General features: G+C 39.0%; 1 protein-coding gene across 10 annotated transcripts in view; it reads right to left on the minus strand.

Annotated features, from left to right (window-relative positions):
* The window catches only part of Slc8a1 (solute carrier family 8 member A1), a 351192-nt gene that overhangs the window by 230879 nt on the left and 95710 nt on the right, over nt 1-24603 (minus strand). The window lies entirely within an intron of this gene.

Genomic DNA, 24603 nt, shown 5'->3' on the forward strand with positions numbered 1-24603 from the left:
GTTATTTTCAGATTTTATTTATCCAGAAAATAGATTACAGATAAATAGAATGAAGGAGAGAAAGAGCAAAAGAATGCAAGGTTTCCTGTGGTTGGGTTGAACAGTGCTGACCACGTACTCAGGAAGCAGTTTCTTTGATATCAGGGGGAGATTCTGAGCCCTTGACATCACTGTTACCCCCATTGCTTTAGCAGGGGTCCTGACTACAGACTACATGTTTCACACCAGAACCAGTTCTCAGCTATGCCTTCAGGGCTAGGCATTTAGAACTAAAAATAGGGCTACTTTTATGTATGAAATTGGGAGGATATGTACTATGCATTCCTTAACTTAAAGCACTGTTTAGTCCCAGGGGAGCAACTGAAATTCCTTTCTGAGGCCTGGCTATGAAGGCTAAGAAATTTACAAAAAAACAAAAAAGAAGAAGAAGACGATTATGATAAGCTCTTCTTAATACAGGGAAGATTTCTACTTGCTACTAGAAATTGAGATATACAATAATCATATTCAACTCTAGACTTCCATCGACAAATCTAAACAGAAAAGCATAACCCTACAGATAAATGGTAGGCTGACGCCACAGCTATATATGGTCACAGAATGCCTCAGAGGGGAGAAACAGAAAGGGAGAAAAGAAACCCCAGATGAGGTGTCTCATAATTTGTGTGTATGTTCTACTGTGGAGATCTTGGCAAAATCTACAAGGAGAAATCATTAATCAGCTTTACTCCGGTGCCTGTAACACTTTCCATTGCAAGAAACCCCAAATGCCTCTCCCTTTGGGAAAGCTCTCTGTTTGTCATATTGAAGGTTTTTCTCCATAGAAAGCCCGGCTAGACAACCATCAAAGACAGCTGGATTCCATATTTTGTGGGCTCTCCATTTCACTTGTGACTCACGTCAAGAACACTGCCTCCTCTCTCTTTCACCCTGCGTTCTACCAAGTCTGCCATTCTGGCTAGTATGCCTCTTTCTGGAAAGTGCTGGAGCATACTTAACAGTAATTGTCCTGCATTTTTTTCACCCACAGTAAGTCTTGAATCCAGGGCTCTTGTTGAAGGTACTTCCTCCCTGCATTTAATACACCATTGTTTATAGGATGAGATTTTCTTGCTTCCTTCATTTCCCTAGCGTGACAATGGAAAGTCATTATCTCTGGTTTTGATCTCAACATAGGAAGGGAGAGTAAATTGCCTCATCTAATAGTGAACGGAAGGAAAATCCCCATGTGGTTTGTAGAGAGAGGTGTAGAGGGAATGCAAAGGAGAAAAAAATAAAAAGGATCCTTACAAAATACCAATGGCAGCCTCATGGGGCACATTTATCTGGCCTGCTCAGGAGTAAAAAGCCAAATGGTGCCGCCAACTACAAATTGAACAAGGCACTCCGGAAGTGCCAAACTATTTGTTACCAACTACACTAATGATTTTTTTTTTTGCCTATGACAATGTCTCTTCAAAATGTGATTATTTTTTTGCATTGATGTTATTATGTTAACAGTGAGCTTATTGAAAACATAAGTATCCATTGTGACATCATTCTTTCTCAGCTGATGTGATGCCATCTCTTCATTCATGCACACTCACAAAGGTATTATGGATGATTTATAGGTAACAGGTCCTCTGAATTTGTCAATCTAACAAAAACAAGGCCCTGCAAAACAGACCACCAATTGTGTAGCGATCACTCATGTCCAAAATCTACAGCCGATAACTCAATGTCAACATGAACAAAATCATAAATAATTAATAATAAATCATAGTCACTGCTTTTTCCTCCCTTAAAGTGACCCCAAGACAAACTTGCAGTTGGGAGAGGGGATCCAGATCTCTTCAATGTTTACTTTAAACTAAAAAAATAAGCAAGGTGTTTTACTGATATCATCTTTGTTGCCCAACAAGTCAAGGGAAAATGTGTTAATTTATCCAGCTTACAGAGAAGGAAAAACAAGGCTTACAAAACCAGAGTAATGTAATCAAAACTACATAAGAAGATCCAGAACCCAGAATTCCTATTTATTCTGCCCACTAATAAATGAGGAATAGGTAAACAATGTCTAAGAGAAAAGATCTGTGGACAGATGGCTTGAAGATATAGACTGCATTAGTATGTCCAGCACTCTCCACTCTCCACCCTTCCCTGCATGTCTCCTGACAACTAACAATGATCCTCTCCCTTACATTCAGGCATTATCCAAATGAGAGTACATCAGATGAACTGAAAACTAGCTTGGCAGAGCAAATAAATTCATGTATTTGCCCCAAGAAATTTCAGAGGGACATATCAGTCTGTTTTGAGGAAGACTTGTTGCCACCACCAGTGAGAAGCACACAGCAAAGTGAATTCATTTTCCACATTTGGCGCATCCACTGGTTTAACTGAGATTCCGAACAAACATCCAGTAAGGAACTGAAAATGACCATTATAGATAAATGTCATACAGACAAGAAGAGTGGTACGGTTGGCTCAGGTATACAGGGAAAATTTAAAGAATGAATGTAGTTTATATGTAAAATTTGAATGTAGAAAAGGACTAAGGCTATGTGGGCATTCATCCATGTATGTGCATGTCTGTATCGTGTGTAAAAACTCTCAAGTAGTAAATTTGACATTAGGGGGATGCACCATCAGAGACACATCACAAGAGCATCAAGCTGGTTGCGATTAGGCTTGTAAAAAGAACTGGGTGGATAAAGCATACAGAACTATAACCCAGAACTGGGCTTGCTGGTGATCTGGTCAACCAAGATGAAAGGAGAGAAAATAAGGGAAATAAACTCCCCCCCCCGGCTTGATTGACACGTGTAGAAGCTCTTGTCAGTATAAGGTGCAATGCTTCAATGGCTCTACAAATGACCAGAGTTGTTTGTTCAAGGAGGCATTGTTTCAGAACTGAAGCCATAAAAATACTGATAGCATCTTCTTCCTCCTCTTTCTCCTCTTCTTCCCATCATTATCTTCCTGTTAATATGTTCATCTTTCTTACCTACCAGATCTACTTTCGTGAAGATAAAAGGGAAAGATAATTCATTCCAGAGCAATAAATCTTCCAAGGAGCACACTCTACCTCTGGCTGCTTGATAATGAATCAAATCAGTTGGGAGAGCAGCCCTGTCATTACGGATTAATCACCCAAGCCTCTGTTTTGGTAAGTTAATTGATGCTGTGCTTGCAGCCGGTGATGGTCACAAGGTACATTTGATATTGTAAAGAAATTTAGAGATAGAGGGAAGGCTCAATCAGTTAACCAAGAGCCCTGAGACACAGCAAACCAGAAAAACTGAGAAAGCCTACTAGAGCCATAGACCTGTACATTTTCCGGTACCAGCACTTGGGCTGGAATTTATTCCAGATACAATTGACTCAAAATATTGAAGCCTCTGTCTTCCTGTTGGCTAGTTTTCTTTTTTAATTCCACCAGGAAATTGACTAGTAGAATGGATTTGAAAAATACTTTGTTGTAGTGTGCTCTTGTTTTAGGAGGAATATCTTGTGAATAATGTTTAAACAATCATCAGAAGCTTGTGTAAGTTCCCATGAGATGTGGAACCTGCTGACTGATAGATGAGTTTGATTACCACATTTTATATCTAGACGGCTTCTGTTATGCCGCATGTTTTAACTAACAGAGATCACTCCAGATTTTGAAAAATCTATTAAAATTGCCAGGCTAAACTTAATGTGAAACACAAATCCATACTATAGTGTTTTATCATTACGAAAGAGCTTAAGATTTTGATGAAGTATTTCAAATCTGGTTTATATAACTTACTTCTCTACTAGGACTCTTTAGCAGTAAAATCACATCACTAGATCTAGAAGTGATACCAGGCAGAATGTACACGTAGTATTCTTAACTTGGTTATTGCTTTGTAGCTTATAATTCAGGATTTGTTGTTCCATTTCAATAGAAACAACAACAAAAAGACGTAACACAACAATTCTGTGCTCATTTTCTATACAAGCAACTGAAGCTGGGTGAGGTCAAAGGCCTGAGCCCAGACCATGTTGACAGTCAACGGGAGTTAGACACAACTGTAGCCCAAGGATGCCACACTCTTGCACCCACAATCATTACATCATTCATCATTACATATACACATAATATATCATTCACGTGTGGTGAATGTATGGCTTATTCCATTTTTTCCGTCTATCTCCAAAGTCCTCACAAGAAACTTCCACAAAGAAGAAGAAAAACTTACCCAAGGTCATGGCACAGACACAGAATGTTATGGAAGCTTTATTACAGCCATAATTAATTATACAGTAGAAGCAAGCTGTACCGACTATACTTGTTGCATACTTCATCACTTTAAAATAAAGTAACTTGTGGCAAGTGGTGAGCATCTTAATCATTTTATCACTATATTCACTATGAGTTCAATAATTATAGGCAATAAGTTTTCCTAAGTAATAAGGATCCGCACAACCTTAAAAATCAAGAAACTGTTTACTGACCTGGCTATAGCTAGATCTGGCCTCTCTGCTATTATAAAATGAGGGTTACCAGGTGTCCTACTTCTTTAGGGAATGTGCTACTTTTGTACAAATCACCCTGCATGCTGGACCCAAAGTAGGGCAGTGACAATGTCTCTTTTTCTGTAATATGACAGATTCAGCCTTGCCTTGCAGAGTTTCCATGCTGTTCAATGTCTGAGTTTGAAGTTTTTCCCAGAATGAAAAATCTCAGAACCCATTAAGTCCCATGAACCTCTTCTTTTCTTATAGTATAATGTGACCACAGAGAAAAATAAGTGCCCATCCACCCAGTAGGTTGGCCAAGTCCTAAGAGTCTCATATCCATATCTACAACATTGGTTGGTTGCTACAAATATAAGAGTAGGCTTTGACTGAACCTCAGTTGATATCAGTGCTACATAGAATGATTTACTGCCAGACTAGTGCAAATGTGACTTCTTATGGGGAAGCCTTCCACACCCCACATCCTTTAACTCTGCTCTCCCACTAGCTGAAGTTTTTTTCATTTCCCTATAAAATTCCCTTTGTATTTCTCTTCATTGCAATAGCCACCTAGCTCCTTAAGACACAACAACGTGAAAAATATCACAGTGCCTTCCCCTCCATGACTGTATTCATGTATCTGAATCCCAATCCTCATGATTCTGGAAGACATCTCTCCCTTTTCAACTGGCAAAATCCTATTTGACTTTAAAAAATTGGGTCAAGAGTCTTTTAACTGACTATAATCTCGCTCTTGTATTGTCAGTATTATATGGGTTGCCACTTTGATAGGGTTACCACTTTATAGATCTCTTGTCTTCACTAGACTTAATGCTTGAGGGTATGCTGTCCTGGTATGGCAGGTGGTGTGTTTTCAACAAGATATGCGAGTTGGTGTCCTGCCAGTCTCTCCTTAATGATGTCTCTGGGATGGACTTCTTGGTGTCTTTGCTACCTTAGATAGGTTCACTAGAAGCTGGTGGCCCCAGTGAGTTTGCTCTGGGAAAGTCCACAGTTGCTAAAGACAGCTATGGTTTTCTTTTTCTAAGTCTCTTTATAGAGATATTGTTCCTATAATCATATGATTTGATTTCATAGTGTATGAACAAGTGATTCAGAGGGAGTCCTCAGGAGAGTCTATGTTAAAAACAACTACTTGACAGATAGAAATGCACAAATACATAATGACAGTAAACTATAAGGATTTCTGAAAATATTATCTGGAAATAATGAGATCTGAGCAAGAAAATGCAATGATTTGCTTTATGGCAGAATATAATCCACATTAAAACCTTTAGAAGAAGCTGGACAGTGGTGGCGCACACCTTTAATCCCAGCACTCGGGGAGGCAGAGGCAGGTGGATCTCTGTGAGTTCGAGGCCAGGCTGGTCCGACAGCCTCCAAAACAATACAGAGAAACCCTGTCTCGTAAAACCAAAAAAAAAAAAAAAAAAAAAAAAAAAAAAAGAAATACACCTTTAGGAGAAAAATAGAACATACGTAAAAATGTAAAAAGTTCAGAATTCCAAATGACAAGTTACTACATGATTTTTACTTTCTGTTTATCTTTTAATATTCTCGTTTTATTTATAGAACTTGTATTTTTGCTCCAAAGCAATAACAAGTAAAAAAATACCCAACAACCCTGTAGGTACTCAGGGTACAATTAGCATATCATTAAACTTTTTTACCAAAAAAAAGGTTACATTTACTACTGTACTCCCACAAAATAACTATAAGGAAATCCATGGTAATATTATAAAGTTACCTTTTATTAAAATTGGAGATTGATTAGTTTGGATATGATTTTTAATATTATAATTCACTTTAGATGATTTCCAGACTTTACAATTCTTCACTTCTTCCCTCCCACCTTTTAAATAAAGAAAAATATGTATTGTGTGTGTGTATATATATTTAAAGAAATTAAAAACATCAATGTACCTTCCTAGAATAGTTAAAATCCTATCCTTGTCTCATACAGCCTCCATATGAAACCTGACCTTCGTTTTGGTTAAATATATGACTGGCAAATAACTGAAAGCTTTTCCCCTACTTACCCTTGCCAAAGAACAAACACATAGAACATGAATCCTGCATTTCCAGTGAGGAGTGTATGTATATGGTTTTATTTTTGAGACAGGGTTTCACACTGTGACCCACACTGGCCTAGAATTCACTTTGCAGCCCAGGCTGGCCTTAACCTCACAGTCCTCCATCCTCCACCTCCTGAAAGCTACAATTAGAAGCCAAGCTTTTAAAGCAAGTTTAAAAAGAGAGATGGGGACATTAACTATGCTTTCACCTTGCACAAAGCAACATGTTCTGCTGATAGTATTGTTTTCTATAGTTGAAACATCAGGTAAAAAGTAAAACAGAAAACAGCTAAGTTTTTATGAAAAGTTTCAATCAATATTTATTAAGAAGTGGCAATCGGTTCAGATATTCTTTTATGAAAACATGACCCTTAATTTATTTAATGAGCAAGGCTTATGCACCACTGTTGGAGGTTTAATGAACAAGTCATCCAGTTTTCTTTTGTTGCTTTGTGAGCCTTGTCATCTAACATAACATCTCTGCCAAATGCCATGAATGGAAAAAAATACCATCCTGGGCGTATTGTCTGCCTTCAGTGTGGAGACTTTTACTGTAGCAGATCATCTCAGCCCAAAGAATTGTCTTTAAAACCTCCTGTAACAGACCATCTAAATTCAATAAAAGTTAAAATACCTTAAGTAACATATCCTAGAATACCAGGGGCTAAATATATGTGCAGGCTATAAAAGACCACAGAGAATAGCCATCGAAGAAACACCAAGATTGACTGGTGGATTAGAAACAAGAGTGTCCCAGAGGTCTGTCATGCCTTTCCTGGACCTCAGGATCCAACCTCTGTGTTTCTTTCTTGTGGCAGACTTTTAATGGAGTAGCTTACTCCACAGCAATTTTACTATTAGGGTCTTTCACAACAGTGAGATGTACTTTCCTGTGTGTACCTTTTATAAGAAAATGGTTTCAGTTTACTACTAGTATTATGACATTACATTTCTAAAGCAGATTGAAGTGTGGCAGAAGTGAGACTCTACTTGAGATATCCTATTCACTATGGTAGAAGAAAAAAAGAAAAACAGACATTTTATAAAACATTCTGAAGAGTTCAAAGTTCAGGTGTTTTCCTCCTTTTTTTTTTAAGTAGAGTGAATCCAGTTACCAGACCTCATAGCCACAATACCCCTATCCAAGAGGGTTTCATCTACCACATATTAGTTGTTCCTAATTTTACTGCTTATCAAATAAAAGGCATTGTAGAAGCCATAGCTGCATTATTCATGGTACAGTCAGCTATGCGAAAGATGACAATTTCTTGCTATTCCTAGCAAGAAATGAATTTACAGTACTTAAAATCCAGTTGAGTTTGAAGGACCACTAAATGAGGGAGTTTCTGATTAACAGATAAGAAATTTAGTCTAATGACCTTCTATGTGTGGACGTTATATATATAGCTCTGAGAAGTATCATGGAGTGGCATGTCTGAATGGTGAATGAATACCACATGACTCCCATTCAAACTGAGTTACTATGAAAAATGGTCCACTACAGGATAAGCATATACATGAACATCCCACTGATGAACAGAGCCACTTGGAGGTTACCATAGCCTGCTCTGGTTGTGAGAATGTTACACAGTTAGATATATAAATGGGCTTAAACTTGAACCTTTAGAACACATTGAAACAACAGGAATGTAACAAACAAAATGTATTTATTTTCCATTATTGGGTTCTGACCACACACATTTTAGATGATGATACTTTTTGAACAGCATATTTTTATTATTTATTTATTTACTTACTTATTTGAGGCCTATTGACTGGTGAGGCAGTTTCTGTCTCTTTTAGTAGATGTTTTCCTTCCCTGAATTCCTTGATTTGTTCAAGACCTTGGACCAAATAAAATGCTAATACCAAATGAACACCATTTTCTCACTGAGTCACAAGGCAAAGAAAACCCTCATAAATGCTGTCATTTTTAATAACCAGTGCGTACTGAAGAAAAGAGTTAAAATTGTCAAGTTTTTCAATTACATACATTCAGATCAAGGGCATGTTGTCTAAAACAGTGATTCTCAACCTGTCTGATGTGACACATTTCAGGGAGGGGCGTCAAGTGATCCTTTCACAGGGTGTCACCTAAGACTATCAGAAAAAACAGATATTTGTATTACATTTCATAATAGTAGAAAAATTATAATCATGAAGCAGAGCAAAAATAATCTTATGGTTGGGGTCACCACATGAGGAACTGTATTAAAGGATCCTAGCATTAGGAAGGGTGAAAACCACTACTCTAACACATTAAGAGTAAAAATCAGAATTTAGGGTACATGTAATGGGTATGGCACTAGCCTAGTAGGTGCAAGGGTCCACCCCCGCTTGATCCTTGGCACTGCAAATTTAATAAGATATTACATTCCTTTAAAATAAAAATAACATCAGGTATGAAAGCTGTAATGCCTGGGGCCCACAGAGCAAGAAGATAACATCTGATACCCTTGAACTGAAGTTAGAAGTGATTTAAGCTAACATATGTGGCTGGAACCCAAACCCAGGTCATCCTTAAGAGTGGCAAGTGTTCTTTACCACTGAGTCATCTCCCAAGCTCCCATTTTCACTAATTTGGATAACTCTGACTTGAAAGCAAGCTGGCTTTGAAGAAATCCTTTTTCTTTATTATTCATAAATGGAAGTTGATGCAGGCATGGCATTTGGGAATTTGAATAAACAGGATAATATGTCCTTTGAATAAAGTGATGTATGGAATTAGAAATGCATTTCTGTTGGGAAGTGGTGGCTCATGCCTTTAAACCCAGGACTCAGGAGACAGAGGCCGGTGAATCTCTGAGTTCGAGGCCAGCCTGGTCTGCAGAGGGAGTTCCAACATAGCCAAGGATACACAGAGAAACCCTGTCTCAAGAAAAACAACAACAAAAAATGTATCTCTAGGAGGTGTAGTATGTGGTTTTGAGAGACTATCGTTGTTCTTTCTGTTGGTAACTAGTAGCTCACAGGCATTTTATTTATTTAATATCTACTACAATTGGCATAGTAGACAGAAGCATAAGGAATTTGACACAGCCCTAAGTATCTTCTGTAAATTCCCAAAGATTTTGACAGCGCTCTTTGCTTTATTTCTCAAAGTCCTATGGGTCTAGAAATGGATCTGAGCAATAACATTACCTCCAACACTTAGTTAAAATTGTTATCCCCTGACATAGTTAGCACATAGTACATAGTACCCACATTTTGCAGCACTATAGAGGGGCCTCGGGGATGACTAAAACCAAATGTCCTCACTTGTCAGGTAGCAAACTGAATTCAGATAGGCAAAGAGGCTTATTCAGATGATATCATGATGGATAAACAGAGGCCACAATCTGAGGAAGAGCCCCTCATCTCATGTCACTGGTCACATCTCTATCAATATCTTAGTTACATGTGCTCTTGTAAAATGAGCTCAGAATTCGTGATCTTGTTCAAGTTCATCTCCTTTCACTCACTCAAATGAAGGCAGCAAAAATGCCACTGTCTAAAAAACAAATCTAGACACCTGAGGACCCTTTATTATTAAATCTTTTTATCACAGTTTCAGACAAAAGAAGAACACAAGAGGACATTTTCTCTACACCTGATACCTACCTGGGCATTCATCAGAAGCCATCTCTATCAATTAAGGCCTCCAAGAAAGGTAGAAATGTCCTGATAAGTTGGGACTCAAGTAGTTTCAGGGTCATTTTTCTAGTATCATAGACAAAATAAGTAACAGGACATGATAACATGTATTGCTGGACATAACCGACTGGCACCAACAGTATAAAGTAGGTGCTAATGACTGGAGATCTCTACCAATGATTCTGCTAAAATATCTAAAACCCCACAGCTCTCCAACAGCTTGTGAGGTATAGCTATGTTTTCTGTGTTGCTACTTGTTCATTAGTAATGAAATGATAGCAATCATAGTACTTGAATAAAAGAGGGACAAAAAAAGGTGGTAAGTTAGGATGTGGGGATCAAAGAAAAGCTGAAGGCATGAATTCTTGCATCACAGCATTATTACATTAACTTGTACTGGGTTCGTTTATTCTTATCCTGGGTGAATTTTCTTTCTTTGTGTGGTAAAAATATAAGCAAACATTTTAGTGTCCTGTTGTGGTTTGGGATATGCCTTGAAAAATGCACTTTAAGAAACTGAGTACTTTCTGGTGGTTATTGCATCTGGCATTATAGTGTAGTAAAATCTCACAAATAAAATTTGTAAGATGATTTACGGGATCAAGACAGGGATTGCTATGCACCAAATGTTTATCTGTCCTCTTTTAGCTCAATGTGTTTTCAGTGTATTACAGCAATCTGTGCAGACATTTGTAGTAAAAGATTAGTATATTCTTATTTCCATTGTGGAATCTTCATTCTGAGCACAGTATTAAATTTACCAAAATCCTCTAAAATTCCACATGAATATATATGAGAATTCTTCCTGAGAGAAAAAAATAATTAGGATCATAACTGAATGAGGTAAAGAGAGGGAGATGTGAAATGATACCCCTGTGTCCCTTGATTAGTTACTAGGCAGCAATTGGGTATCACAGTAGAGAAAAACCTAATTGATGCAATAGGACTTGTGTCACAAAAGAACATATGAAATGCAAATTGACTAAACAAAGTGATATGCACATCCCAACAAAAAGAATGCTCCTCTTTTGCACCTGTGTTTATCACTCTTATCATGAGGATGAGGCACTGCAATTACCTCAACAGAAGCCTGAGCACATGACTAGGGCACCCTAAACCACTAGTGTTATACCACCAGGGACTTGACTCTTAGATTCTATGTGGTGATGACAAAGAGAATTTGAGTTGCTGCAATTTGGAGGAAGTTCCTGGCACTTAATGGATAAGAGCCAAGAATTCTGTTACCTACCATGCAAACTCAGGGATAGCTGTGCAACCACAGTTCAAGTTGAAAAACCTGACCTGTACTTTAATGACAGGACAGTTAATGCCATGGTAATATGCTGCCCAAATAACTAGTTCCTAGTACCCATGTTTCAGTGAATGCTTTCCCAGCCTACTAACCTAGGGAGATATTGGTCTTCTAATGTAGATTCCTAGGGGTACTAAAATTTATTTTATTTTAAAAATGGTGCCAAGTATCATGGGGTCTGACTTTAATTCTTTCACTTGGGAGGAGAGGCAGGCAGATCTCTCTGAGTCTGAGGCCTGGTCTACATATCCAGTTCCCATGGCAAAACCCTGTCTTAAAAACAAAGAAACAACAAAATCAAAATGTATATGTTATTTGTGATTTTTCCTGAAGTAGAATTAGTTGTCATAGAGAAAATGACATTTAATTTTATCAAGTTTCTGCTAGACTCTTTGGTAAGTTTATTGCACAAAATGTGTCTTGGATATCCACTACATACTTAGCTGATTCCTGGGGTGGATGGGGTAGGGAGGGGGTGGAGCTTTTGTTCATTTCTGCTGCCTTCTGCTTTGGGGAGCTGTGAATGCATTTCTTGCTCCTCTGTCGAACATGTATGAGGTGCCTGTTGCCTTAGTAACTGACTTAGCACAACATGTTTTTTTCCCTCCTTCTTTTAATAAATGAGTTCCCATTCCTGCCAAGAAGGAACCTATTAATCTACTCATTATGCTAGCAGAGGGAAGTTGAAGGCCACAGAAATTGTCATTTATGCAAAAAACTCCCAGAAAGTCAATTGTTAGTATCTCTGTGCCAAGAATTCTCCTTGAGTCTTAGAGAGCAAGCACATCCAATATCCTGCAGTGGAGGAGGTAGGTGCTGCCTCCTTTCCTGGTAGGCCATGTCTCCCTAAACGAGGCAGTTCTAATGCACCTAGATTTAAAAGTCCTGTGATGATGAGAAAACAGTCACTAACTAGACAATATTCTTAAATATGAAAATTCACAAGAATGTACTAGTTTCCAATCATAGGAAAAAAATAAACATGCAAGACTACTATCTAAACAAAAATAAACTTCCAAAAGTTTGAGGGATACCTAATAGAAGAAGGAGACTTTTCCTGAAGAGACTGAAATAAATGTCAATTCTTCCTAAAGTAGTAAATCCTGCTTAAGGCTTCTGGCTGGTTAATTTTTTCAGATGTAAAGTATAATAGGACAATTCTGACATCGCTTGCATTTAAAAACAAAGATTGCCTAAAAATATACTTATCTACAACTGTTTGCAGGTGTGTATGGGTTCTTTCTGGTGTCTCAGGCCAAACCCACCCTGCTTATGGCATCTAGTCCTTAGTGAGAAATGGCCATCAGACAATCATGCAAGGGCATCTGAGTCAGAGGAAGAATGCACACCGCTCGGCTTCCAGCTTCCATTATGCCCTTGTCTGGGCACCTCAACACAAGAGTGATTCACTATACATAAGAACACATGAGAGGGAGGCCCCTCATTCTTACTAGAAGATTTCATGGGAAATGAGCGCACATGGTCTTTACACAATCCTAGAACTTGCCCAATGACATTGTTCTATAAATTCAGCATGTTTCCTATTATTTTGTACTATGAACAAAGAGTTGGCTGTACATTTCCTCTTAATTTCATGGAATTAGGCAGGAAAGGTTAAAGGGAAGAAAGATAATGCTTCCTGAATCCTTGGATTTTTTTTTTTGCTAAAAACACTTTAGAAAAAACTAATCTCTGTAAGAATAAAAGGAACATTAATCGCTGTTTTAAAATCAGTGGTCTCTACAGAAGCATGAGAAATATGCATCTGGCAGCAAATAAGGCATTCATTTTTCTCCTGTGTATCCATTGTCCATAAAAATATTTTTGTTAATTAGGCAGTTTCTAAGTGAGTTACAGTTAGGTAGTGAAACACTGGATTTTTAATCTCTCAATTTGGATGAATTTATACACGGTTTACAAAACACTTATGCTACAGACATAATTGTGTTGCCAGTAATGATGATGATAATAATAAGAATAAACAGTATCGTTATTATATTCTAGCAACCCAAAGCAAATTTCAGATCATTAGACGATGATGACAGAAATCAGAGCAGTGTCAATTAAAAAACAAGTTCCCTTCAAAGAACAACAGGGAAAGACATACCTCTTCACTGTTCTACCCAGTTCAAAAAAAGAATTGTACACAATATTGATGATAAATATCCTCATTAAAGAATTAACATGCTACGGAAACTGATTTGTTCATTAAAGAGATAATCAGGCTGTGGTGTAGATGAACTCTTGTCTCTGTTATGCAGTATCCTTCTGATAACCACAAACTTTAACAACAAAATAAAACACAAGAAGAAAAGAGAAATTTAGTAGAGGAGAAAAACCATGAACACGTGTTTGTTGATGACTGATATTCCAGTGATGGAAACTAGACTCCAGAGGTTATTTCTCTGTACTGTCCATGGAGACTGACTTAATAGGATGGTATTAGGAACCTCATACTGTTCAAGTTTGTATGAGGTTTGGCAGTTCTAAGCAGAAAAAACAGGGCTCTTACCTGCAAAGTCTAAGGCCCTAGGAAAGCAATGTTACCTTTTTCTACATGGAAAATGGTAGTAAGTATTCCAGTACACCATGTAGGAACTGGATCAGCAAATTTTAGTGAAGAACAGGAATATTATTATTTTACAAATAATAAAAAAGAACATATAATGAGATTTTAAAATATTTTCTGGAACACAAGAGAAATCAAAAATGTTTTTAATTGCTGGGTGGTGGTGCCGCATGCCTTTAATCCCAGCACTCAGGAGGCCGAGGCAGGCGGATCTCTGTGAGTTCGAGACCAGCCTGGTCTACAAGAGCTACTTCCAGGACAGCCAACAAAGCCACAGAGAAACCCTGTCTCAAAAACAAGTTTTTAATTTTACTTTCCAGCTAGCTTTCTCTTTTATTTTACTATGTTTGAGTAGAAAAAGTTAGTGGCACATACAGGCTGTGGGTGCACACACCCATTAGAGACATATACAGACCTGGGCTCGCACACTCATTAGAGGCATATACAGACCTGGGCTCGCACACTCATTAGAGGCATATACAGACCTGGGCTCACACACTCATTAGTAGCCTAGCTTGTGGTCCTTAGATCAGTTTTTCTCAGTGGATAAAAATGATGAGGTTCAGGATAATTTCCAACAGGAATAAATGATGCTATCTTACCCCGTCATTAAAGCCACTTGTAACCTAGTTTTCTCCCATCTACAATCAGGATCATGGGTGAGAACTACCTGCTAAACCTTCACTTGTGGTGAAAAAGTGAATTCCAGACCAATCATGAGCATAGCAAGCCTGCATGAAGTGAAGGTTGTCATGCCATCTTTATTATATGTCCAGATGCATGGGCTGAGCCTGCCTAACCAGACCAGTCTTCTCAACACATTTATTCATTTATGTATAACTGCTAAAACCAGATGAGGATTGGGCCCCGTCTTGAGGACAGTGGAACAGCATGTTCAGATATGGAGAATGTGCTCACCGGAAGGGTCACTATGTGCAGCACTAAAGACAAGAGGTCAAAATAAAACATCCCCCTTCTCCTCTGGGAATCACCAGAATTTCCACAAATTTCTGTGACTGGATCAACCACCCACAGCACTTTTTTCAAGTCGGACACAGAGTGCTCAGACTCCAGACATGACACTGGATTTATCATGGTTGGGTAGCTGTTGCCTTATGGAGAATGGCCCATGGGACACCACACTCACACATTCAGCAGCTGAGCCAATGGAAGCTTCAGCTGCCAAGAAAGTAACAGAATGGAGGGACCCTCTGTGCATTTGACAATGGTGCCAGCTTGGCAAAACAGTGCTTTTGTTTTTTTTTTCCTTTTTAACTGCAATCATTGAAAGAAAATAAGTGAGCTCAATCCACAGTCTTGTAGTTCATGTTCAGTGCAGGGCTAGTTCCTGGCTCCAGGAAAGCATAGTGTGCCGTGTTAACCTGCTTTAGTTTTTAACTATCTGTTCATTACTTCCAGCTGATCTGGCCACTCAACTGATTGGCTTTTTTAGAAATCTCCCAGCACCACCAGCATTGTTGATTTTTTTTGAGCCATGTTACTAACAAACACATCCTATCTTGACCCATCAAGACTGCTTATCCAGCTGTATTGAGGCCAAGCCATGCGCAGTTCAGACGGAAAGGTTTTAATGAAGTATGAGTCTGAGGAGGAAAGAGATTAGGGAAGGCAGGTGAGTAAAGGACATGGAGTTCTGGCTCCATCAGGCAAGTAAAACAGACAGAGGAGCAGGCTGAGCGACAGATGGGGAGGGAGAGCGAGGATGGGAGAGAAAGGGGTAAGTGCCCTTGTGACAAGAATTTCAAGACAGGCAGCCCCCAAGTATATTGAGAGACTTGTCAGTGAGAAAGACATCCCAAAACATAGAGAGAAGGCATCCCTTTCCATGTGATGGGCACCTAGTAGGGCAGGAAAGGTTGTCTGATGTACAGGCTCTGCTTTGCAGCAGTAGTAGGCTCCAGGAGCCCAGAGGGACAGAGACTGAGCAGGCATGTCTAAGTTGTCACTCACTGGAGTAGACAAGGAGAGGTAAATGGTTAGAGTGGGTGGAGAAGAAGTGGCTGAAGAAGAGGGTTGTTTAGTTTCACTATATTTATCAAAGCCCTTGTAGAACAATTCTTATGTCAAGATATGAAATAACAATAAATATTAAAAATAAAAAAATCTAGAGTGACAGGAGCCAGCAGAAACAAATGGTCCATATCTTAGGAGAGAGCTTGGCTCTGTTAAAGGCTAGACCCTTTGGGATGCAGCCCATTTGTGCCTCTTCTGGATGTCAGCAGCAGATGTGTGTGAGGCTTTTCTGCATCAGGTGCTTGTACAGAGGTACAGGAAAGAAATGGCCTACAGAGCTGTTCCATTATTGGAGAGGGTTTTATTGTAGGTAAAAGAGAGGAAATACCCATAGGCATCTGGGAGAGTCTAGAGTAGAGAGACAGGGAAGCATACTGAATATAGTCAGGGCTGTCTGTGAAAGAAAGGAGGATGGCAAGGGAAAGGGGGAAAACGTCACCATTATAAGGAAAATAAATGGGTATCTAAAAGGAAGTAAGCCTGAGGAGGCTAATATGGACTTTGACACATATAAAGTGTACTTGAAAGTAGAGACTGAGGTAGCTTGGAGGCTGGCTTGGGCTTCGATAAGCAACCACAGGTAGCCATATGCCCCTTCTGCTAGAGGTAAGGTAAATGATTCCTTCTGGCAGATGAGATCTGGTTTCACAAGTTCCTGAAAAATTCTAGCTTTTATCGAGTCTCCAGAAATTCCCCTGTGGTCCAGCTTGAGCTCATTTCTGGATATACTGACTTCCTGAGACTTAGTAGGTCTTCTTCTCCTTGCTAACTTCTTCTGGCTGATCTGGACTCTCACTTGGCTGCCTTTCAGAAAGATCTCCCAAAATTATCAGTGTTGTTGATTTTTGAGCTGTGTTACTAACAAATGCATCATATCTTGACCCATTTCCAACTGCATGTCCTCTGAGCTCCTGGCTACTATGGGAACATCAGTTTTTCTACTACATGGTACTAAAATCTTAAACATCTTAAAAGTCACATAGAAGTACAAATTCAACCTAAAAATAGAAAACATAGATGATCATAGGAAGGAAAATAACATCTATTATCATACCACCAAAGGTTAGCTACTGTTCCCACAACTCCCAAATGCTGTCCGTATGTGTAAATTTTTTCCTGCTTTTCAGAACTCAGTCACAGAATAATTAACATTATAAATAATTCATTCTCATTAAAATATATAAACATCTTTCTTGATAACTGGCAATTATTCATTTAAAACATTGTGAATGACTAGGTAGAATTTGTTTTTAACTTCTTCATATACCTACATATTCATAAATATTTAGCCATCCTAAGTTATGCAAGAACAATCCTTGTAGCTGTTTCCCAACTTCTATTTCCCTGTCTTGATTGATAAATGACATATCTCCCTAGGCCTAGAAAGAAGCAACAGATTGGGATGTTTGCAAAAATCTGTCCAATCTGTCGATGTGGCTCATAAGAAACAGACTAATATGCATTACTGCCATATCCACATGCTGCAAAAGCAAGAACCACTGTAGTTCATAATTGTGGGGCTTTGAGAAGGAGCAGCCCTCCATAGATTCATAGATATGAATTTTGGGTCAATAGGGAGTAATGTTACTTGAAAGGGATTAGGAGGTGTGATCTTGTTGGAGGAAGCATGTCACAGAGGTGAGCTTTGGGATCTCAAAAGCTCAAACCAGGTCCAAGTGCCTCAGTCTTCCTGCTGCCTTCAGACCCAGATGTAGAACTTTCAACTCCTTCTCCAACATCATGTGTGCCTGGGGGCTGCCGCACTTCTTGCCATGACAACAATAGTCTAAACCTCTGAAACTCTAAGAAAGCCCCAATTAAATGCTTTCTTTTTATAAGTGTCATGGCCATGGCATCTCTTCACAGCAATAGAACACTGACAAAGATGACTACAGCATTTTAACAGATGTTTTTGGAAAATGTTTTTAAAACTAGCTTTTAAAACTGAAGTGAGGGTAGGGCAGTACCAATAGCCCAGGGCCCAGAGAGAAGGGGCATCCTTGGGTGACTCCTCAGTTTGGAGTAGTTGTCATTTTGGAACTCTATTTAGTAACATTTCCTCAGGTGAAGGAAGGCAAAGGGAAATCAGGTATCTCCTAAGTGACTTTTTATATGGTTGAGAGCCGACCTATAGAAATGAAGGACACTTTTCTTCTGTGTCCCAGCATAGAACACTGCTCCTGTAAGGCAAGCTGTGGTTAAGAAGATGCCCTGGGGAAATTAATGAACATGAGGTTTTCCTGATAAGCCTGTGTGCACTCCTCACTTCCCCTACCTCTCAGACCCAGCACTAAGATGAGAGCATTTGGGAGATAATTAGCAGAAACACATACTAGGTAGGTTGTGGCCACTAACTAGAACCTTACCCCAGGTCAGCGCCACGTTAGAGTGACTAATTTTACAGAGCCGTTCAGAAGATGTCAGCTGAAGGGATTTGATGTTGTTATAGAATGGCTGAGTCTCTAGAGATCTGATCCAAAAAAAATTTTTTTAAAGAAACTGATTTTTATTTTGACTCTCACCATCTGAAAAACTATATAAATCCTCCCTGGGGATTTTATATTATGTTTCCAAAATTGCTATGCTGTGGGAAACATTAATATTAAATAAATACTCCCTCTTTTAAAAATCAGGGACATTTGGGGAGAGGGGACTGACTGATGAAGAATTAGGAAGCTGTTTTCGGTTGTAACTGGCTTAATGAATACTGCCTTTCCTCCCCCCCCCCAAAAAAACCCTCAACTGGTTCATAATTTGGATAGGACAGTGCACTGACTGAGTCACTTTGAACAAATAGCTCCCGTTCAGAACAAGGTCAAAAGCTGAAGGCAGATCCTAGAAATAAAAGATGAAAGTGGATAATTTGAGAAAGTAGCATAAGCAGGAAATAAAAAATGAAAAGGTGTGTATATGTTAGACTGGTGACTTGAAGTCCTTGTAAGATGACAGAAACCATGTCAAGTCAAAGCTGTACTTCCACTAAATTCTTTGCAATGTTTTGTTTGCTTTTTGCCATTTGTAAAGCTTCCGTGGTGGATCAGATGGAAAAGAAAGGGGGAGGAGGAGAGGCCAGCAGAGAGGAAGGAAGTGAGAGGGTGTCCCTGCAGACAAGCTGGGTTGAGTGAACTGCCTCCCTAGGAGTGAGAATGCAGTGAGAGGGAAGCGCCTGGAAAGTTGGGGGGAAGGGGCAGGTTCCTGTCAGGGAGAGATCTGGGTGGTGATGTCAGAAAGAGAGCATCTGCCTTCAAAGGACTCTGTCTGCCAACTGGCATAGGCGGCCTGGTTCTGAATGCCAATTCTCTCTGTATCAAGGAGAGACAGGAAATGGGCAGGGAGCACTAAACTCGGTAGGAAATTTTCTTTTGAAGGACATGGTTGAGAGAGTGAGGTGGTCTTGGTGGTTCATGGTCTAGAGAGATGCCTATGCCTAGTGCTTGTACATGGTTACCCCAGATTACAAAGCACAGAGTCCTACAGCAATGATCTGAGAGCTGAGTATTAGCAGTGGCATAGCTGTCCCTGCAGTCCAGATGAGAAAAGTGTTATCCAGGATGAGTGGTACATCTGATGGCTAGCCTTTAATGGCACAAATGTCCTTTATACTACTACTTGTACTTACACTATTGCTTCTCTGGGGCATGACTGCACTTCCATGGTTTCCTTTTAAATGCCATGTATTTTCTGCATCATATCCTTAAGCGAAGCTTTATTTGTGCCACCCTTCAAGTCTACTGTAAGTCCTCCTTTCTCTGTGATTTGTTTATACTGTTTGTGTTGCCAGAGTATCTTTTCCCTGCCTGGGCTACTGTAATGTTATCCGGGACTTGCAAGGTCTAGACCTCTATATAAGTCTAAACCTCTGTTTTTCTTCCATGGCAGTTTTTAATCATGAGCTTTTATATTACAATATTCATAAATATTTTCTCCCAAACTAAATTTAACTTCTTCTGCACTTTGTGATATGCTAAGACTGTTTTTGCAAAGAGAGGGAAATAGTTTTGAATGAGCTAGTGGAAAACTAACAAAATCTTGTTGAGTTCTTCATATGTATTTTTATAATGAAAGAAATACTTCTTAGAGCCCAAGCAGACTCTATTTCCCTTTACTGTAAGATTTTGCTAACTGAATATATATATATATATCATATGTTTATTAACAATATTCTAGATCTGTTTCTTTATACTAGCTATATATATGTACATATGCATATATAGTGAGTGTGTGTGTGGTTGTGAGGCTGTTTAACTCATTAAAATGAGAGAGGTTTTGAATGTTCTGATTTCTGTTGAGTTTATCAGTCATGTGTTTAAATACAGAAGTCAGTATTCACTAAAATCCCTTATGACTGGAGATTAAGAAATATATGTGCACATTGTCCTATATCTGAGCTTCCAATTTTAAAGGAGCAACTTTAAGCTTCTATTGATTAAAATATAGATGCTAGGGTACCTCAGATTTCCTTAGATTGTTTTTGTTGTTGTTGTTATAACCCAGATCAATAGCTATGGATTCTTTAACTTATGCCTACTATTTTTTTCCAGCACCAAAAAAGCCTCTGCACCATATAAAACAAAAGACCTTACAGTCAGTATTTTACCGCAAAGTAAAGCAAAGGGTTAGTCTTGGTAGTATCCTAAATCCATCACTCAGATACTCTCACCCAGACTATACCATCCATTCCCATCCCACAATCCCCCCACCCCAGTTAACTTGATGCTTAGTAAGTTGTCTTTCTCTCACATGAAAGCCTTTTCTATCAGCTGCTACCAAAACAGTGTCATTAGATTTTCATTAGTGACTTTCTGCTCCAAAACTAAAATTAACAAAATTAAAGCCGTGAAGTTCTCCCCTAATTAGGCATTTGTGTCCCCCGTAAATGACACCCACAATTATAAGATGCTGGTTCCAAGCACATGGCACATAAAGTAGCATCACATAAAACCATTCTGGGACTTGAATTTAGATTTAAATTGGAACTTAGTGTTAACCCTTGGTGAGTAGGAAACATCATAAACAACGTAAACTTAGCATTGGGCAATTTGGCATTATTCAGTACAACACACCAAATCCCTTTATTCAGAAGCAAACATTTTGCAGAGCAACCATTCTCCCATTAGACCCACAATTGAGAAGAGAGTAGACTCTTGATTATCCAAAGAGGAAATGCTCCTGCTCCCTGGTTAGCACATCAGCATTATAAATAGCCTAGAAAAGATTTTCAGTGGCTCCTTCTGAAAGCCTGATCCTCTATTCCCATGTTTATCTCAAGGAAGAGGAACTGCCATCCTTACCCATTAGTTACCATTTTCTATATTTAGAAAGACATCATTGGCCAAGGTGGGATCCCTTCCATCTCTGTCTCTACTTTCCCTCCGTGAGGCATATTAGAACTGAAAGAGTCCAGTCACTGACTCTCTCCACTTTTCAACCTTCTCAGTAATCGAGACCTTTCCCATATCCCTGTCTTTCTTCATATACCATCAACCTGAAATTCAATACTAGTTTCACAATAGTAAGACAATAATTATTGTGTGAGATCCAAATGCTACGGGATTTATTCATAGAAAGGACTCTGGCATCCCAAACAAATGTGTAACTAATAATGAGCAATAATAGCACTGTCTCCAAAGGACAGAGCATGACAACACAGCAATTCAATAAAAATAAACTCCTGACTGCACCATATGTGCTCTGAAGGCAGCAAGCAGAAAGCTTATAATGCTCAGTATTAGGGGGTATTCTTTCACTTCATGATTTTAGAAGGCAATTTCCATAAATTTAAGATTATCGTGGATTTGTAGATCCAAGGTCACCAGAATGGGAATATTACCCTTACACTATCGGGACAAAGTAAATTCATGAATTTTCAAATATTTTCCTACAGTTTTCTTACTAATCAGTCATGTGACAAAAAAGTTCTTTCCATGTATATATCTAACAAGAGATATCCTCTGCCCTCTAGTTTTGTGAGGTATTTTCCTTTTTCACTTGCTAATACTGAGATCATCTATATATAGTGCTTAGTACTGCACCTACTCAGACTCTTTTCTTTTATTGTTGCCTTTAAGATGGTTAAGGTTTTGCAATAGATACGGTGATTTTCCAAGAACACATTAAAACACATGATTTGGGAGATAGAGGAACAACATAGGGGTCACAGTACTTGCTACCAAGCCTGGTGACCTGAGTTCAATCCCCAGGGCTCATAGGACAGTAGGACACATAAGATGAAGGAGGCAACTAACTTGCTCTGCATCCTACCAATATACAAATGTAATAATTTTTAAATATGTGATTTTATGCAACAACTCTTACATTTATTAAATTCTGCATACTAGGAGTTTTTGCATGTTGAGGAAACAAAACATAGAAATATTTCAAGAGGTCTATGAATCCTTACCCCCTCCTCCCCATTAGTCCCTCATAGTGCTCTATAATCAACGTTCACTAGGAGACAAAATATGGATTTAAGGACAGTGACTGTGATTTACAGTGAAATGTCTTGCATTTTCATGATTGTAAGTAGACCTAGAGCATCTCAGCTGTCTCAAGCTGGCACAGTACCCAGCTTCTGAGCTAAAAAAAATACATAATTAACCAGGAAGCTTGTTCATGAACAGCTAGACAGACTGCCCATGAAAAGACCCCACTGCAGCTCGTGAATGTTGAGCAGCTGAGTATCACAGCAAATCTTTTGTCTTGCTGTTGAACATCCAAAAAATTGACGAAGACTAATTCTCTCTTTTAATTTTTCAAAACCAGAGAAAGCTTAGCTATAACAGCAATTATGTTTGTCAAATACTTGTTTCCAGAAGTGGATTTTTAATCCCGAGAAAATTCTGTAATTTACCCAACAACGAAGCAATCCACACCACTTGCCCTAGCCCCATAGGATGCATCTCATTTCAAATGAGGACTGGAGTCAATGATGTAAATTAAGTGGTCCTCATAAGGCAGATGGAGAAGAGTGCTATGAGGATGTGCTCTCCGATTCCCCAAAGGAATGCTCCAATAATTGGACAGAATGCCAAATTTCAGAGCACAAATGAATCTTGTCCTTGTTACTGAATAGAGAAGATGCAAAAACAGAACGGATGGCCTGGAGTTAACATGGGTGGCATGTCTACACTTGCTAAAACAATTTCCGCAAGAAAAAAATGAAAACAAATATGCAGGGCATTGTGGATCAAAGCCAAAGATTGCCATAAATATAGATTTCTGAAGAAAAGTCCATGAGTGATTGCATATCTTTAAATGGTACAGTTTCAGAGGTTGAGTGACTCATGATTTAACAGTTGTCCCTTTTCCAAGTGCGATGTACAAATTGGAATTCTTGTGAGATCTCATGCTCCAAAGTGCCTTTCAGTTTCCAAGAGAGAGAAGGGAACTTCCTCACTCAGCTGCACCTGTGTGGTGGTTTATGGATAGTTTGGACATGTTTTCCTTGTAGAAAGATCGCAACAAGAAGAATAGTAAGGTCAGTCTTCAACCACCTCAGTCTTCACTGGCTTTAATGAAACCCAATGTTTATATTGATGCCAATGAGTGTTTTCTTTGCTTCTAGTACTGCCTCTTTTTCTAACTCCCTCCCTCCTTTTAGTCACTCCCCACTCTCTTCTTTCTCATCCTTTACCTTCCATTCCTACTCTTTTCCTCTCAGTATCTTGCTGTATTTTTTTCTTCTGTCCTCTGTTATTCCATGATACACTCTTGAGGAGTAAGACATTTTGTACATCTGCAAGTCATCATTTGACATCCTCTTGAAATTTCTATATATTTTCTTGGAAATGATTACTAGGGCTTTGGAAAACCTGTTAGCTAAAGCCTGGAAGACTGTTATAGTCTTGATTTAAGGGCATTCTTTTTTTCTTTCTTCCTTTTTTTATTTAAGTTAGAAACAAGTTTGTTTCACATGTCAATCCCAGCTCCCTCTCCCTCCCCTCCTCTCCATACCTCCACTATGCCCCCCAGTCCCCCACCCAATCTCCACTCCGATCCCCAGGGAGGATAAGGCCCTCCATGGTGGATCTCCAGAGTCTGTCATTTCATCCAGGTTAGGGTCTAGGCCCTCCTTCAAGAGTCCAGGCTGAGAGAGCCTTCCTCATTGTGGGATGGGCACTCAAAATCTATTTGTATACCAAGGATAAATACTACCCAAGGCCCCATAGATTATCTAGGCCTCCTCACTGACAGCTACATTTGGGGGGTCTGGGTCAGTGCCATGCTCTCTACACAGCCATAAATTGGGGATCCAATAGCTCCCTCTTGTTCTGGTCAACTGTTTCTGTGGGTTAAATCAGTCCGGTCTTAACTCCTTTGGCCATCAGTTCTCCCTTTCTGACACTGGATTCCAGGAGTCCAGTTCAGTGTTTATCTGTGGATATCTGCCTCTGCTTTCATTCTGTATGATGCCTCTCATCACTGTCTCCTTCCTCTGTAACATTGAGGTTTTAATCATGTACCACTGATAGCTAAAAATGATTTATCTGTTGTCA

Source organism: Mesocricetus auratus, unplaced genomic scaffold (assembly GCF_017639785.1).
Source record: "Mesocricetus auratus isolate SY011 unplaced genomic scaffold, BCM_Maur_2.0 Super-Scaffold_100676, whole genome shotgun sequence".
In the NCBI taxonomy this organism is placed as follows: domain Eukaryota; kingdom Metazoa; phylum Chordata; class Mammalia; order Rodentia; family Cricetidae; genus Mesocricetus; species Mesocricetus auratus.